The sequence below is a fragment of the Pseudorca crassidens genome, chromosome 19, assembly GCF_039906515.1.
Source record: "Pseudorca crassidens isolate mPseCra1 chromosome 19, mPseCra1.hap1, whole genome shotgun sequence".
Taxonomy (NCBI): Eukaryota; Metazoa; Chordata; class Mammalia; order Artiodactyla; family Delphinidae; genus Pseudorca; species Pseudorca crassidens.
Genome location: NC_090314.1, coordinates 12,110,836 through 12,125,038, shown reverse-complemented (window position 1 = coordinate 12,125,038; position 14,203 = coordinate 12,110,836). Strand labels below are relative to the sequence as shown.

Sequence of the window (14,203 nt, the reverse complement as noted above, 5' to 3'; positions counted from 1 at the left end):
CTCCAATGAGCTGGAAGTTAAGAGAGCCACCCGGCCACTTTGGGCATCTCATGACTGAATCAACAGGCAAAGAAGGGAGTTACTATGCTGGCTGGAGTGATTGATCCTGGCTGCCAAGAGGAAATTGGACTATCCACGATGGAGGTAAGGAAGAATATGTGTGGAATACAGGAGATCCCTTAGACATCTCTTAGTATTACTGTGTCCTATGATTAAGGTCAATGGAAAAGTACAATCCAACCCAGGCATGACTACTAATGGTGCAAACCCTTCAGGAATGAAGGTTTGGTCATCCTACAAGTAAAGAATGATGATGACCATCTCAGGTGCTTGTTGAAGGCAAAGGCAATACAGAATGGGTAGCGGGAGAAAGTAGTTATAAATACCAGCCACGTGGCCAGTTAGAGAAATGAGGATTGTAACTGTCATAGAGGATTTCCTCCTTATTTTGTTATGATTGTGTGGGAGTATCTTTGTCTTCTTTCCTCTCTTATTTCCTTATCATGCAACATAAGATGTATTGACTTTAAATCATAATATTTAAGTATTGTTAATTCTACATCATACTGTTTAAGTTAGAGGGTGACAAGGAGAGTAAACATCACTCAAGGACTTTACCTCCTCTTCTGAGGAAGGGGCTAGTGCATTTTCAGTTGTATGGAGAGTCGTGTTGTGTCAGGTGGAATTAAGCCTTTGTGTTTTTTTTTTTTTTTTTTTTTGCGGTACGCGGGCCTCTCACTGTTGTGGCCTCTCCCGTTGCGGAGCACAGGCTCCGGACGCGCAGGCTCAGCGGCCATGGCTCACGGGCCCAGCCGCTCCACGGCATGTGGGATCTTCCCGGACCGGGGCACGAACCCGTGTCCCCTGCAGCGGCAGGCGGACTCTCAACCACTGCGCCACCAGCGAAGCCCAACCTTTGTTATTCTTTACTTGGAGATTAGTATGGGTTAAGGAGACATGTATGAGTGTCAACTTGACGGGGTGGACTTGTGATGGTTAATTTTATGTGTCAACTTGACTGGGCAACAGGGGTGCCCAGATAACTGGCTAAAAATTATTTCTGGGTGTGCCTGAAGGTGTTCCAAGAAGAGATTAACATTTGAATTAGTGGACTGAGTAAAGAAGACAGCCCTCCCTAGCGTGGGTGGACCTATCAAATCCATTGAGAGCTGAATAGAACAAAAAGGTGGAGGAAGGCTGAGTCCACTCTCTACCTGACAACTTGAGTTTGGACATCAATCTTTTACTCTCAGCGCTCCTGGTTCTCAGGCCTCAGACTCAGCCTAGAATCTACACCATCAGCTTTCCGGGTCCCCTTGGCTCTGTTTCTCTGGAAGACACTGACTAATACACCCTCTTTAACGGCTCTCATGGAGAGTCTATGTGAAAGTAAAACCAACACAAAATACAAATTAAGAGATGGAAAAAGATTTCTCGTGATGATCCATGAGTGCCTGGACCCAACTTGCCTGAGGTATTACACGCCCTGACTTTCTAGTACTATGAATCAGTACGTTCCTTTTCTTTCTCTTCAGCCACTTTTAGGTCAGTTTTCATCACTTGCACAGACAAATGGCAATACAATGAGAACACACCATTCTGAACCTATGTATTTCACTTAATGTATCGTTATCATATTTTCATATTATTAAAACTATTCTCCAACATTATTTTGTTTGGTATTATAGTTTATTTTTATCAAGCCCACAGTGGTGAACAGATACATTGTTATTAATTTTTCAATATTATAGATAACATTGATATTAATATCCTCATAGCTAAATGTTTGTGCCTATCATGATTGTTTCCTGAAAATAAATTCCTAGAACTGGAACTTCTGGGCCAAAAGTTATGGAGGATACTAAGACTTTGTTACATATAGTAAAAGCGACCCCTCGAAAGGTGATGCCAATTTATTCTCACACCAGAAACGTATGGGAATGCCTATTTCCTCCATCCACTGCCTACAGTGGGTAGGATCTTTCTTAAAATCTCTGCTAAGTTAATCACATACACACAAAAGTGATATCTCATTTTACTCTGCATTTCTTTACTGAGTCGCCTGCCTTGTATAGATTTTTCAATATTGTGCTAGATTCAGTTTGTTAACATTTAGGAATCCTGCATCTATATTCTGAAATTGGTTCTTCTGGTATTCTATTTTCTCAGGCTTATCAGGCTTTTTTCTAGCTTTATAAAATAAGAAATACAGAGGTTTGAAGACGGACAAACCTGAGATGGAGTCTAAATTCCATGATTAGATGTATAACTTTGGGCAATTTAATCTTCCTAACCCTGATAGGGGTGCCCACTGGGAAAGGAGCCAATTAAACCTCACAGAACCTGGAAAGGCTCAGCCCTTGGAGATTGTAGGTACCACAAAAACCGCAGGTGAGACATGAGGCTAAAATGAGGAGGTGCTTGGACATGTGTTACTGAGGGATCAGACCACTACCTTCCCTCATGTTCCATATTTGCAGGCTGGCACCTTCTGTACAAGAGACGGGAAGTTTACCTTATGAAGAAATGAGATGCTCCAGATGTGGGGAGACCAGGTAGAGGAAGTGGGGTGAGGGATGGGACTGAACATAGGGAGATTAAGTGAAACTTAACACTGAACGGTGGGGACCCCAGTCCTTCCCCAACCAGCTTCTCGAATTGTGAGCAGCTCATAGCAAAGCAGGAGACGGGGCAGTTCTTTTCTGCAGAAGGAAACTGCTCCAGAGGAAAGCCCTCCCTGCTCTAACACTTAAGGGTATTCCCAATAACAGAGCCCTTTCACTTACCAGTTTCCCTGTGTGAGGTCCGTGTGTCCACAACCCTGCCCACGTACTCAGAGCTTCCAGAGTTATAATGCTGCACACCTGTGTGAAGAGATAGCCAAGAAACTAAGACATTTGAAGAGAAAACAAATACGAGAATTTTTATTTTTTATTATAACATTTTTATTATAACTTCTTAATTATATAGTATATAATTATGTAACATAAATGTATTATAACTCATTCTTTTAACTTTACTATAATTTATATTACGACACCATAACAAAAAGAAATAGTCAACTGAAATAATTTAGGGGGAGAGGAGATGCAGAATAAACCCTTTAAAACACCCCTCTTTATTTTTTTAATTAATTAATTAATTATATTTATTTTTAGCTGCGTTGGGTCTTCGTTGCTGCGTGCAGGCTTTCTCTAGTTGCAGCGAGCGGGGGCCACTCTTCATCGCGGTGCGCGGGCCTCTCACTATCGCGGCCTCTCTTGTTGCAGAGCGCAGGCTCCAGACACGCAGGCTCAGTAGTTGTGGCGCACGGGCTTAGTTGCTCCGCGGCATGTGGGATCTTCCCAGACCAGGGCTTAAACCTGTGTCCCCTGCATTGACAGGCAGATTCTCAACCACTGAGCCACCAGGGAAGCCCCTAAAACACCCTTCTTGACAGAGGTGAACACTTGTCCCCTTCTCCTGATATTTCTTTGATGAGGAAGAAAGTTAATCCATGCAAAAATGACATATCTCATTGGTAATTATGGGAAGATTAAAAGGGAACCCTTGACTCAGCTCCACCATTTTTTTCTTCTTGGGAGCCAGTGGGCCTACAGGGACCATGAGTTCTCCATCACTGCCCTCCAAACTTTTAGTTGTACAGAGAAGGGTGGAAGACTCAGTTTAGGACTGTGTTCTGATTACTATTGCTTTATAACAAGTTAACCCAAGGGAACTATACTCAGTTTTGTTGTGTTTTGTTTTGGCCACACCACGTGGCTTGTGAGATCTTTGACCAGGGATCGAACCTGGGCCCTTGGCAGTGAGAGCACAGGGTCCTAAACACTGGACCGCCAGGGAGTTCCCTATACTCAATATCTTATAATAACTTACAATGAAAAAGAACCTGAAAAAGAATATATATATAACTGAATCACTTTGCTGTATACTTGAAACTAACACAGAATTGTAAATTTACTATACTTCAATAAAAATAAATAAATCGAATAAATATGAATATAAAGATGTGTATATGTATGTATGTATATATATAACAAGTTAACCCAAAACATAAAGGCTTAAAACAAACATTTTCTTTTGCTCCCAGATTCTGTGGGTCAGAGATCCAGACGGGGCCAGCAGAAAAGGCCCGTTTCCGCTGCATGACCCCTGGGGCCTCAGCTGGGAAGGCTCCAGGGCTGGAAGGCCTGACTGCTGGAGGCTGGATTCACATGGAGGCGCCTTCACTTCCATGTCTGGTGTATAAGGCTGACTGTCTGCTGTGACCTCCGCTTGGAGCTATTGATCGTAGCACCTACACGTAACCTCTCACTATGGCCTGGGCTCAGACTTCTTACCTTACAGCTCAGGGCTCCAAAACCAAGTGTTTGGCAAACAAGGTAGAAGCTGCAAGCATTTATTCTTGGCCTCAGGATTCACACATTCGTCATTTCCATCACACTCTATTGATTACAAGGGAGTTACAAACCCGCCGAGGTTTGGGGAAAGGGAAAGACATAGATCCGCACCTTTCAAAGGATAGTCTCACAGAATTTCTGGGTATCTTCTAAAACTGCCTCAGGGCATAATCTTAAAGACCGTAACATCTGATGCAAGGGACAAAAACATTAAAGAAATAAATGAGGAGGGGCTTCCCTGGTGGTGCAGTGGTTAAGAATCGCCTACCAATACAGGGGACACGGGTTTGAGCCCTGGTCTGGGAAGATCCCACTTGCCGTGGAGCAACTAAGCCCGTGCACCACAACTACTAAGCCTGCGCTCTAGAGCCCAAGAGCCACAACTACTGAGCCCGCGTGCCACAACAACTGAAGCCCGTGCGCCTACAGCCCGTGCTCCGCAACAAGAGAAGCCACCGCAATGAAAAGCCCGCACACCGCAACAAAGACCCAACGCAGCCAAAAATAAGTAAATAAATATTTTTAAAAAAGAAAGAGGTCTTCCCTGGTGGCGCAGTGGTTGAGAGTCCGCCTGCCGATGCAGGGGACACGGGTTCGTGCCCCGGTCTGGGAAGATCCCACATGCCGTGGAGCGGCTGGGCCCATGAGACATGGCCACTGAGCCTGCGCATCCGGAGCCTGTGCTCTGCAACGGGAGAGGCCACAACAGTGAGAGGCCCGCGTACCACAAAAAAAAAAAAAAAAAAAAGACTTACTCCTTTATAAAATAAATCATTGAATATATATATAGTGTTGACGCTGTGGCCTGAGCAGGAGTGGTGACATTTTTGGAACATGAATCGGTGAAACCTTCATGATGTTACCGGCTTTACATGCCACTTTTTGATGTTGGGTGGAGACCACAAAACTGCTCACAGATTAGTGCTTTAGAGTGGATTTGTGGAAGAGAGATCTAGAAAACCGCACTCAAAATACACCCCCCAAAACATACTGGTTAACTATTGTCACTGCCCACAAAAATGTTTCCAGATGCCAGGAACTATGGGAAAGATAACAAACATTACTATGAAATTAACATAAGCTAGTTGGCCAGTGGACAGGTGCTCTCTACCTAGTGATGAAAAAGATTTGGAATATTATCTGTGAACAAATACAATTGGAATGGGAGAGGCCACATCCCAAAAAAGGAGACCTACTTCTTTTTTTATTGAAGTATGGCTGATTTACAATGTTGTGTTAATTTCTGCTGTACAGCAAAGTGATTCAGTTAAACATACATATATTCTTTTCCATTACGGTTTAATCACAGGATATTGAATATAGTTCCCTGTGCTATGCAGTAGGGCCTTGTTGTTTATCCATCCTATATATACTAGTTTGCATCTGTTAACCCCAAACTCCTAATCCTTCTCTCCCCCACCCTCCCTCCCCCTTGGCAACCACAAGTCTGTTCTCTATGTCTGTAGTCTATTTCTGTTTCGTAGATATGTTCATTTGTAAGAAGACCTACTTTAAAGTAGTTCCTCTAGGACAGCTGGTGGACAGAACTGCCTTGCCACCCCTCCTAAGCTTAGCGGGCAGGCACCAGGGCAAAACCTCACCACTGCCAAGTCCCCTCCAAAACCAAAACACAAACAAAAAACCCACCACTGTTGTCCAGAAAAAAAAAAAAAACAGAAAATTTCTACTTCCAGTTATATATAAGGGGGAAAAAAGAAATATTAAATAGTGAGCCAAAGTGAAAATATAAGGCCAGTCACTGGGCAGTCTTCCCATACCCAAATGCAGTGGCTTTTAAACTAACAGACTCACCCAGAGAGGTTCTAGAAATAGGGAAAAAGCCAGGAGATGCCAGCCTCCCGCCCCTGAGAGGAGAAGGTCCCAGCAATTAAGAAAAGAGTACCATCTGGAAAAGGACCCTAGGAAGATAGTGAGAAATCCACATCCAAACTCACACAGATCCTGGGCTGCCTGGGGAGAACACCGCTCACAGGCTGGCACATTGTTTTAAGTCACTATCTCTTAGACCCAGATCACAGGCACCCAGGTGCTCCAGCCTACAGACTGTGTCACTGTCTTACCCGTTGCATTTTCCAGGATTCTTTATATCCATGTAACAGAAAGTCAGTTCAAAGTGGTTTTTAAAAAAGAAAAATCTCTCTTTGTGACTTCCCTGGTGGCACAGTGGTTAAGAATCCGCCTGCCAGTGCAGGGGACACAGGTTCGAGCCCTGGTCCGAGAAGATCCCACATGCCACGGAGCAACTAAGCCCATGCGCCACAACTACTGAAGCCCATGCCCTAGAGCCCATGCACCACAACAAAGAGTAGCCAGCCCCCGGTTGCCACAAGTAGAGAAAGCCCGCGTGCAGCAACAAAGACCCAATGCAGCCAAAAAAAAGGAAATGACAGGACTTCCCTGGCGGTCCAGTGTTTAGGACTCCATGCTTCCACTGCAGGGGGCATGGGTTTGATCCATGGTCTGGGAACTAAGATCCCACATGCTGCGTGGTGCGGCCAAAAAGATAAAAAAGGAAAAGACATTGATGACATTGATTCGTTCCTGTAATTTGAAAAGTCAGGAGCAGTCATGTGGCTGGATCAAGGGGTTCAAACAGTAACATCAGGTCTCAGTCTCTCTCTCTCTCCCTCCACGACCCAGCTTTGCTTTCCTCTATGTTGGCTTTATTCTCTGTTAGGGTTTCTCTAAGTGGAGCGCACTGCAGTCAACAGGCCTATAGTCTACAAGCTTGGGAGCCACGGTGGAAACACAGAGACTTCATTCTCTGCATTTCCATCCAAGTCCCAGAAGTAAGCATCTTTGGCTCTGATTGGCCCAGCTTGGGCCATGTGTCCACCTCTTAACCAATCACTGTCCAAGAGGATATGATACTCTCCTTGACTGGTGTTCAATGGGTCACTTACCAGTAGACAAGGATCAAAATCATTAGGCAACCTGAGATTCACCAGCAATCCATAGTTGATTAAGGGCAACAACAGTCAACACACACACACACACACACACACACACACACACACACACAACACACACCCAGGAATCTCTGGCAGACTGAGCAGACTTTCAGATTTTGCTCTCCTCAAGATAATAATGACAAGTACTAACCCATTATACTTAAAAAGCTTCCCTGAGGAGTCTGGAGTTATTATGAGCTAATACATGCAAAAAAGCACTTAGAAGAATGACTGGCCCAAAGTAAATACTACAGAACTGTTAACTGTCATCGCGGAAGAAGGATCCTGGAGACGGAAAAACATCCTAATAGGCAGGGTGGAGGTAAAGAATAGTTTAATCTAAATATTGAAAGGAGGGACTTCCGTGGTGGTCCAGTGGTTGAGACTCCACACTTCCACCACAGGTGGCACAGGTTCGATCCCTGGTCTGGGAATAGGATTCCCTGGTCCGGGAATAGGATCCTGCATGCCATGCAGTGGTGTGGCCAAAAAAAAAAAAACAATTGAAAGGGGTGTAACCTAATTTTGTAACAAACTGGTAAAACAGGATATATTGGTTAAACTACTTTTTGCTTCTTTGATCAGAGTTTAAGAATCACAAGACTGTTTTAAAATACCTCTTTGGTCATCGCTACTGGGGGATTTGGTAGAGAATAAATACACAATACTGATTACAAGCTGATGAACTGATAGATGCTGGAGTCCACCCTCCTACAAGCAAACTCAACCCATAATGGAAATGAATCTGAAAAATACACACAAACACACCCTGAATCACTTTGCTGTATACCTGAAACTAACACAACATTGTAAATCAACTATAGTCCAATTTTTTTAAAAAAAAAGAATAAATAAAATAATGGATGATTAAGAAAAAATGTCAAATGGCTCCAGGGTGTGCATGGGGCAATCAGCACAGATCCCCAGAAAGGCTCAGAAATTAGAGTACCAATGATCCCTGAAGACAGGGGTGTAGGTAAGACTGAACACAGTAAGACTGATTGAAAATCTGTATGAGAAGCAAGCAAACGGCCCCCATTAATCCTGGGTTGGGTATGAGGGTACTGGGGGTCAAGTTAGCCAGAGAGCAATTTCTGGTGGCAGAAACAATTGCAAAAAAATTTCAGTGGACTTCCCTGTTGGCGCAATGGTTAAGAGTCCGCCTGCCAATGCAGGGGACATGGGTTCGAGCCCTGGTCCGGGAAGATCCCACATGCCATGGAGCAACTAAGCCCGTGTGCCACAACTACTGAGCCTGTGCTCTAGAGCCCGTGAACCACAACTACTGAGCTAGTGTGCCACAACTACTGAAGCCCACGCCTAGAGCCTGTGCTCCGCAACAAGAGAAACCACCGCAATGAGAAGGCTGTGCACCACAACAAAGAGTAGACTTTGCGCTCCCCGCAACTAGAGAATGCTGGTGCTCAGCAACAAAGACCCATCGCAGCCAAAAATAATAAATAAATAAATAAATTTATTTAAAAAAAATTTTTCAGAATATATGTAGATGCCTAATATTAAGTCTTACAACTGATCCTGTCTTTAAAATTTTAATATTTTGTTGATTGTGGATTTTTTGCATTAATTTTGATTTTTTCAAATATTTCATTAAAATACTATTTACCTTGATTACCGGGTTTTGGAGTGCACCTTAAATGCTGCACTCAAGGTACGTGCCTCACTCACCTCACCCTAGTCCCTGCCCTGGCTACTGCCTTTTCAAACCCTCAGTACAAACCTGTTACATGGAACAGCTCTGGGTTAGTGATCACTTTATTTATTTGTGTGTGTATTTGGCTGCGCCGTGTCTTAATTGCGGCATGCAGGATCTTTTAGTTACGACACGTGGGATCTATTCCCTGACCAGGTATGGTACCCAGGCCCCCTGCACTGGGAGCGCAGAGTCTTAAGCACTGGACCACAGGGGAAGTCCCTAGTGATCGCTTTTTTTTTTTTTTTTTTTTTTTGCCGTACGCGGGCCTCTCACTGTCGTGGCCTCTCCCGTTGCGGAGCACAGGCTCCGGACGCGCAGGCTCAGCGGCCATGGCTCACGGGACCAGCCGCTCCGCGGCATGTGGGATCTTCCTGGACCAGGGCACGAACCCGTGTCCCCTGCATCGGCAGGCGGACTCTCAACCACTGCGCCACCAGGGAAGCCCGTGATTGCTTTTAAATATGGTTCAGCACAGGGTAGAGCAAAGAGCTTCATCAGCAGTAGGTAAGACATGAAAATTATCTGGAAATCAGTGTGATTAAGAGATCTGAATACTACAGGATTATAAGGTAAACGTTAGAACAAAGAGTTTAGGCTGGTTTAGGGATGTTGGCAGGGATCCCACAGAAGGAGTAGAATTTGTGTATCCCTTGTACCCTCTGATGAACTCCACAACTCATTTGTCCCTTAACCTTTGTTTCTCTAAGATGGAGTGAGAAGTCCGAGACTCCATGGGTCTGGCCTTGCAGTTCAGTCCTGAAAAGAGAGGTCAGGGGTTGGAGATTGGATCCCTGAGAAACAGAGAATAGCAGTGGGGTCTGGAGGAAGGCCCAGGATTAACCTCTCAACCTCTTTACAGAAATGTTGAGAAGAGCCAGCTTCAGAACAAGTAAATCCAAGTAGTTTCAAGATGTCAATATCATGGAAAGGGAATCTAGGAGGCCTTTCTTAACACCATGTTTACATAATATGCTAACTGGTAACATACAAGTGTGGGTTCATACCTGTTCTACCACTGATGTTGGGGAGATAAGAACGAGGGAGGGGCTCACATCAGCCTCTGCCAGACGGAGCCTCAGAATAATGTTCTGGATGATTCCAACCTTTGATTTGTCTTGCATCAGCAACCAAGCAGAGAACTGCTAGGGAAGTCACACCCCAAGTCATGTCTCTCTACTGTTTTTTCTATGATTGCCCCTTTACAAAGCCTTTAAGACACCTTTATTTCCTGATTGCTTTCTGCCCCTACGACATGAGATTTTAACACCTTGGTGTATCTGTTTGTGTATGTGGCCCTTCGAAGGGCCACACACCATTGTAATGTCTACAGTGGTGTGGCCCCACCCCCTGTGAGCATCCAGGATCTACAGCCAGTTCCTCCCCACGTTTTCTGGATTTTATTTCTTCCCTCGGGGTCTTCCCCTCAACACTTAACAATCCCATTCTCCGGCATCTCAACTTCTACCTCTCATGGTGCCTACTGGTCACCCATCTCCAGCCATGGCCCCCTCTCTGTTTCCTTCCCGGCCTTATTTCTCAAAGGGCACACCACACTCTGATCTGCATTCTGCCTCTCTCTACCGAACCTGTTCTCCATAATATCATAAATGAACTCTGCGCCCCTCCCACACACATACTCTTCCACCCAGCAATCCCATGTAAAAGAAATCTTACCAGCACCTGCCTAGGAAATACCAAAACTGAATGCTGTTTTTCACCACAACTCTTTCTAACCAGCCGAAGATTTTAAATGGTTATGAATATTGAGTAACACTGCTATGCCCAATCCTTAGTGAACCTAACTTAAGACTCTCTTGGAATGATGGGACTTGTCTTCACCAACCGTGTACAAACCTGTGGACTCTCTCCGGTCTCTCCAGGGTACAAGCTTGCAACTTTTAATCAGCATAAACATTATGAACAGCCCCTTTCTAGCAGTTAGAAATCCCTGACTTATGCCCCTCCATGAAAGAGTCAGTCAGTGTCTCCCCTGGTGGGTTCTTCTGCCTGACAAGAAAAGACACTCAGCTCTGTGGACTGCTTTTATCTATTCGTTTTATTTTGTTCTTGTTTTTGTTTTTTTTATTTGGTGGTATTTTATCCTTTGTACCTTTTCTTGTACTCAAACCCACAGAAATAAAACCACCAAGTACATAAGGATATAGATACAAACATGAGGGCTTCCCTGGTGGCGCAGTGGTTGGGAGTCCGCCTGCCGATGCAGGGGACACGGGTTTGTGCCCCGGTCCGGGAAGATCCCACATGCCGCGGAGGGGCTGGGCCCGTGAGCCATGGCCGCTGAGCCTGTGCGTCCAGAGCCTGTGCTCCGCAACAGGAGAGCCACAACAGTGAGAGGCCTGCGTACCACAAAAAAAAAAAATACAAACATGCCCTCTGTAGCATGTATCATATGTCAGAAAAAGTGGAAACTGAATGATCATCAGCAGAGGAGTGGTTAAAACCACTGTGGAGCACCATGCAGCTGTTAAAAGAACGAGTCCAAGGAATTCCCTCCCTGGGGGTCCAGTAGTTAGGACTCCGAGCTTCCACTGCAGGGTCACAGGTTTGATCCCTGGTCGGGGAACTAAGATCCCACGTGCTGCACAGCACAGCAAAAAAAAAAAAAAAAAAAGAATGAGTCCAAGGTATAACTACTGAACTACAGAAATGTCCATGAAACAGATCTCTTAAGTGAGAAATGCAAGCTGCAGGGCAAAGTGTACAGTATGGCACAGATTTTTTAAACAACCAGAGCCAGCCACTCCTAGAAGTGTATTCATGATTGAAGATGATTCCATGAACCCACAGAAACTTGAGCAGACTCTTTGGGCTTGACTTGGGATCGGGGTGGCAGAGGTGGGAGGAAGAGTGGGACAGGCAGCAAGGGGGCAAGGATCTGCCAGTTTTCTTCTCTCTGTAAGTACATAGCTCCCTGGGAGCAAGCCTTCTTTGACTCTCCTCTGAGTCTTAAGTGTCCCCTCTCCAGCACCCTTTGAGGTCCCACAAAGGCTCTCTCCTTCCCATCACACCCTCCCCATCTCCCACCCCTACCCCAATACTCCCTTGGTCGGCAGAGCTGGTGGATGAGGAGGACGGGGCAAATGGACCTCAAGGGCCCAAGACACTACCTGGTAGGAAAGAGAGTGAGACTGGAATTCTTTTTCACACTGTTTAATATTAAGTAAGTTATCTCTGAGAGACTGAGAAGGTTCTAACAGAGATCCAACAGGAGGAAAGAACCCTAAAGTTCCCGAAAGGGAAGCCTCTGCGAGCAAAGTCATCTGGTCAAATGGCCAGGCTCAATACCAGTGCCTAAAGGTTTAAGGGGCTGAGGCTGGACATGGCCCTGACCCAGGCCCCTGGCACCACAGTCACACTGGAGGACCCTGCCCAAACCTGTGTGAACTAAGACACGGGTCCCCAACTCCCGGGCCATGGACCAGTACCTGTCCGTGGCCTGTTAGGAACCAGGCCGCACAGCAGGGGGTGAGTGGTGGCTGGGTGTGGCTGGGCAGGCGAGTGAAGCTTCATGTCTATTTACAGCCACTCCCCATCGCTCGCATTATCGGCTGAGCTCCGTCTCCTGTCAGATCAGCAGCGGCATTAGATTCTCATAGGAGAGCAAACCCTACTGTGAACTGTGCATGCGAGGGATCTAGGTAGTGTGCTCCTTATGAGAATGTAATGCCTGATGATTGACGTGGAGCTGAGGCGGTGATGCTGGCGCTGGGGAGCAGCTGCAAATACAGATTATCCTTAGCAGAGAGGTCTGACTGCACAGAGACCATAATAGATCAATTGCTTGCAGACTCACTTCAAAACCCTATCAGTAGGGACTTCCCTGGTGGCGCAGTGGTTAAGAATCCGCCTGCCAATGCAGGGGACACGGGTTCGAGCCCTGGTCTGGGAAGATCCCACACGCCGCGGAGCAACTAAGCCTGTGCGCCACAACTACTGAGCCTGCGCTCTAGAGCCCGTGAGCCACAACTACTGAGCCTGCGCTCTGGAGCCTGCAAGCCACAACGACTGAAGCCCACACACTGCAACGAAAGGTAGACCCCGCTCGCCGCAACTAGAGAAAGCCCGTGTGCAGCAACGAAGACCCAACGCAGCCAAAAATAAATAAATTAATTTAAAAAAAAAACCCTATCAGTAAGTAGCAAGTGAAAACAAGCTCAGGGCTCCCACTGATTCTGCATTATGGTGAGTTGTATAATTATTTCATTATATATTACAATGTAATAGTAATAGAAATATAGTGCACAATAAATGTAACGTGCTTGAATCATCCCGAAACCATCTCCCCACCCCGCCACCCCGGTCCGTGGAAAAACTGTCTTCCACGAAACCGGTCCCTGGTGCCAAAAAGCTTGGGGACTGCTGAACTAAGAGTTGGGAAGCCCGAGTGTGCATCACTGTTGTGGCCTAGGCAGTGGTCCCCGTGGCACTAGAAAATGACCCATCAGATTGTGTAGGAACAATGTGTCCCTAGTTCCACCAGTGAACAAGAACAGAAGCAAGTAATAATACTCAGAGCGGGGTCGGGGTGGGGAGTGCTGGGCTTCCTGCACATAGGGGCAGGGGTTACTCAAATTACTAAGTGGAAAAACATGTGATATGTCTACCCTGAAATCAGAGCCTATGTTTAGTTTAAAGTTACACAGTTTATAAAGCCGTGTTTGTATGTCCAATTTGTCCTCAAGGAACAAACACAAATTTCTCTAGCCCCGTGCTAAATATGGGCTCCAAACACTCATATAGCAGGGACAGTGGAGTTATCCTCGAGCCGACCTAAGTCTGAGCCACACTAGCACAGGAGAAAGGAAGGGGGTGAAATTATTCTTGTGTTTAGAACACTTTAACAAGACTTTTCGGCTATGAAATGCAAGGTCCGTCCCCCTCACCCACAGCCCCTGGGGTATAACCTAGTGAGAGAAGCTTTTTTTTTTTTTTTTTTTGTGGTACACGGGCCTTTCGCTGTTGTGGCCTCTCCCGTTGCGGAGCACAGGCTCCAGACGCGCTCAGCGGCCATGGCTCACGGGCCTAGCTGCTCCGCGGCATGTGGGATCTTCCCAGACCGGGGCACGAACCTGTGTCCCCTGCATCGGCAGGCGGAC

At 45.9% G+C, this 14,203-nt stretch overlaps 1 long non-coding RNA gene across 11 annotated transcripts in view; it reads right to left on the bottom strand.

Annotated features, from left to right (window-relative positions):
- The window catches only part of LOC137212881 (uncharacterized), a 155,976-nt gene that overhangs the window by 117,829 nt on the left and 23,944 nt on the right, over positions 1–14,203 (bottom strand). For 9 of the 11 annotated variants that reach the window (XR_010937672.1, XR_010937670.1, XR_010937674.1 and 6 more), the window contains one exon: positions 2,787–2,864. This is a non-coding gene — a long non-coding RNA (uncharacterized lncRNA). Of the gene's footprint in view, positions 1–2,786; positions 2,865–10,804; positions 11,272–11,460; positions 12,928–14,203 lie in introns of those variants that run through there. The other 2 variants (XR_010937678.1, XR_010937677.1) reach the window with 2 other exon arrangements.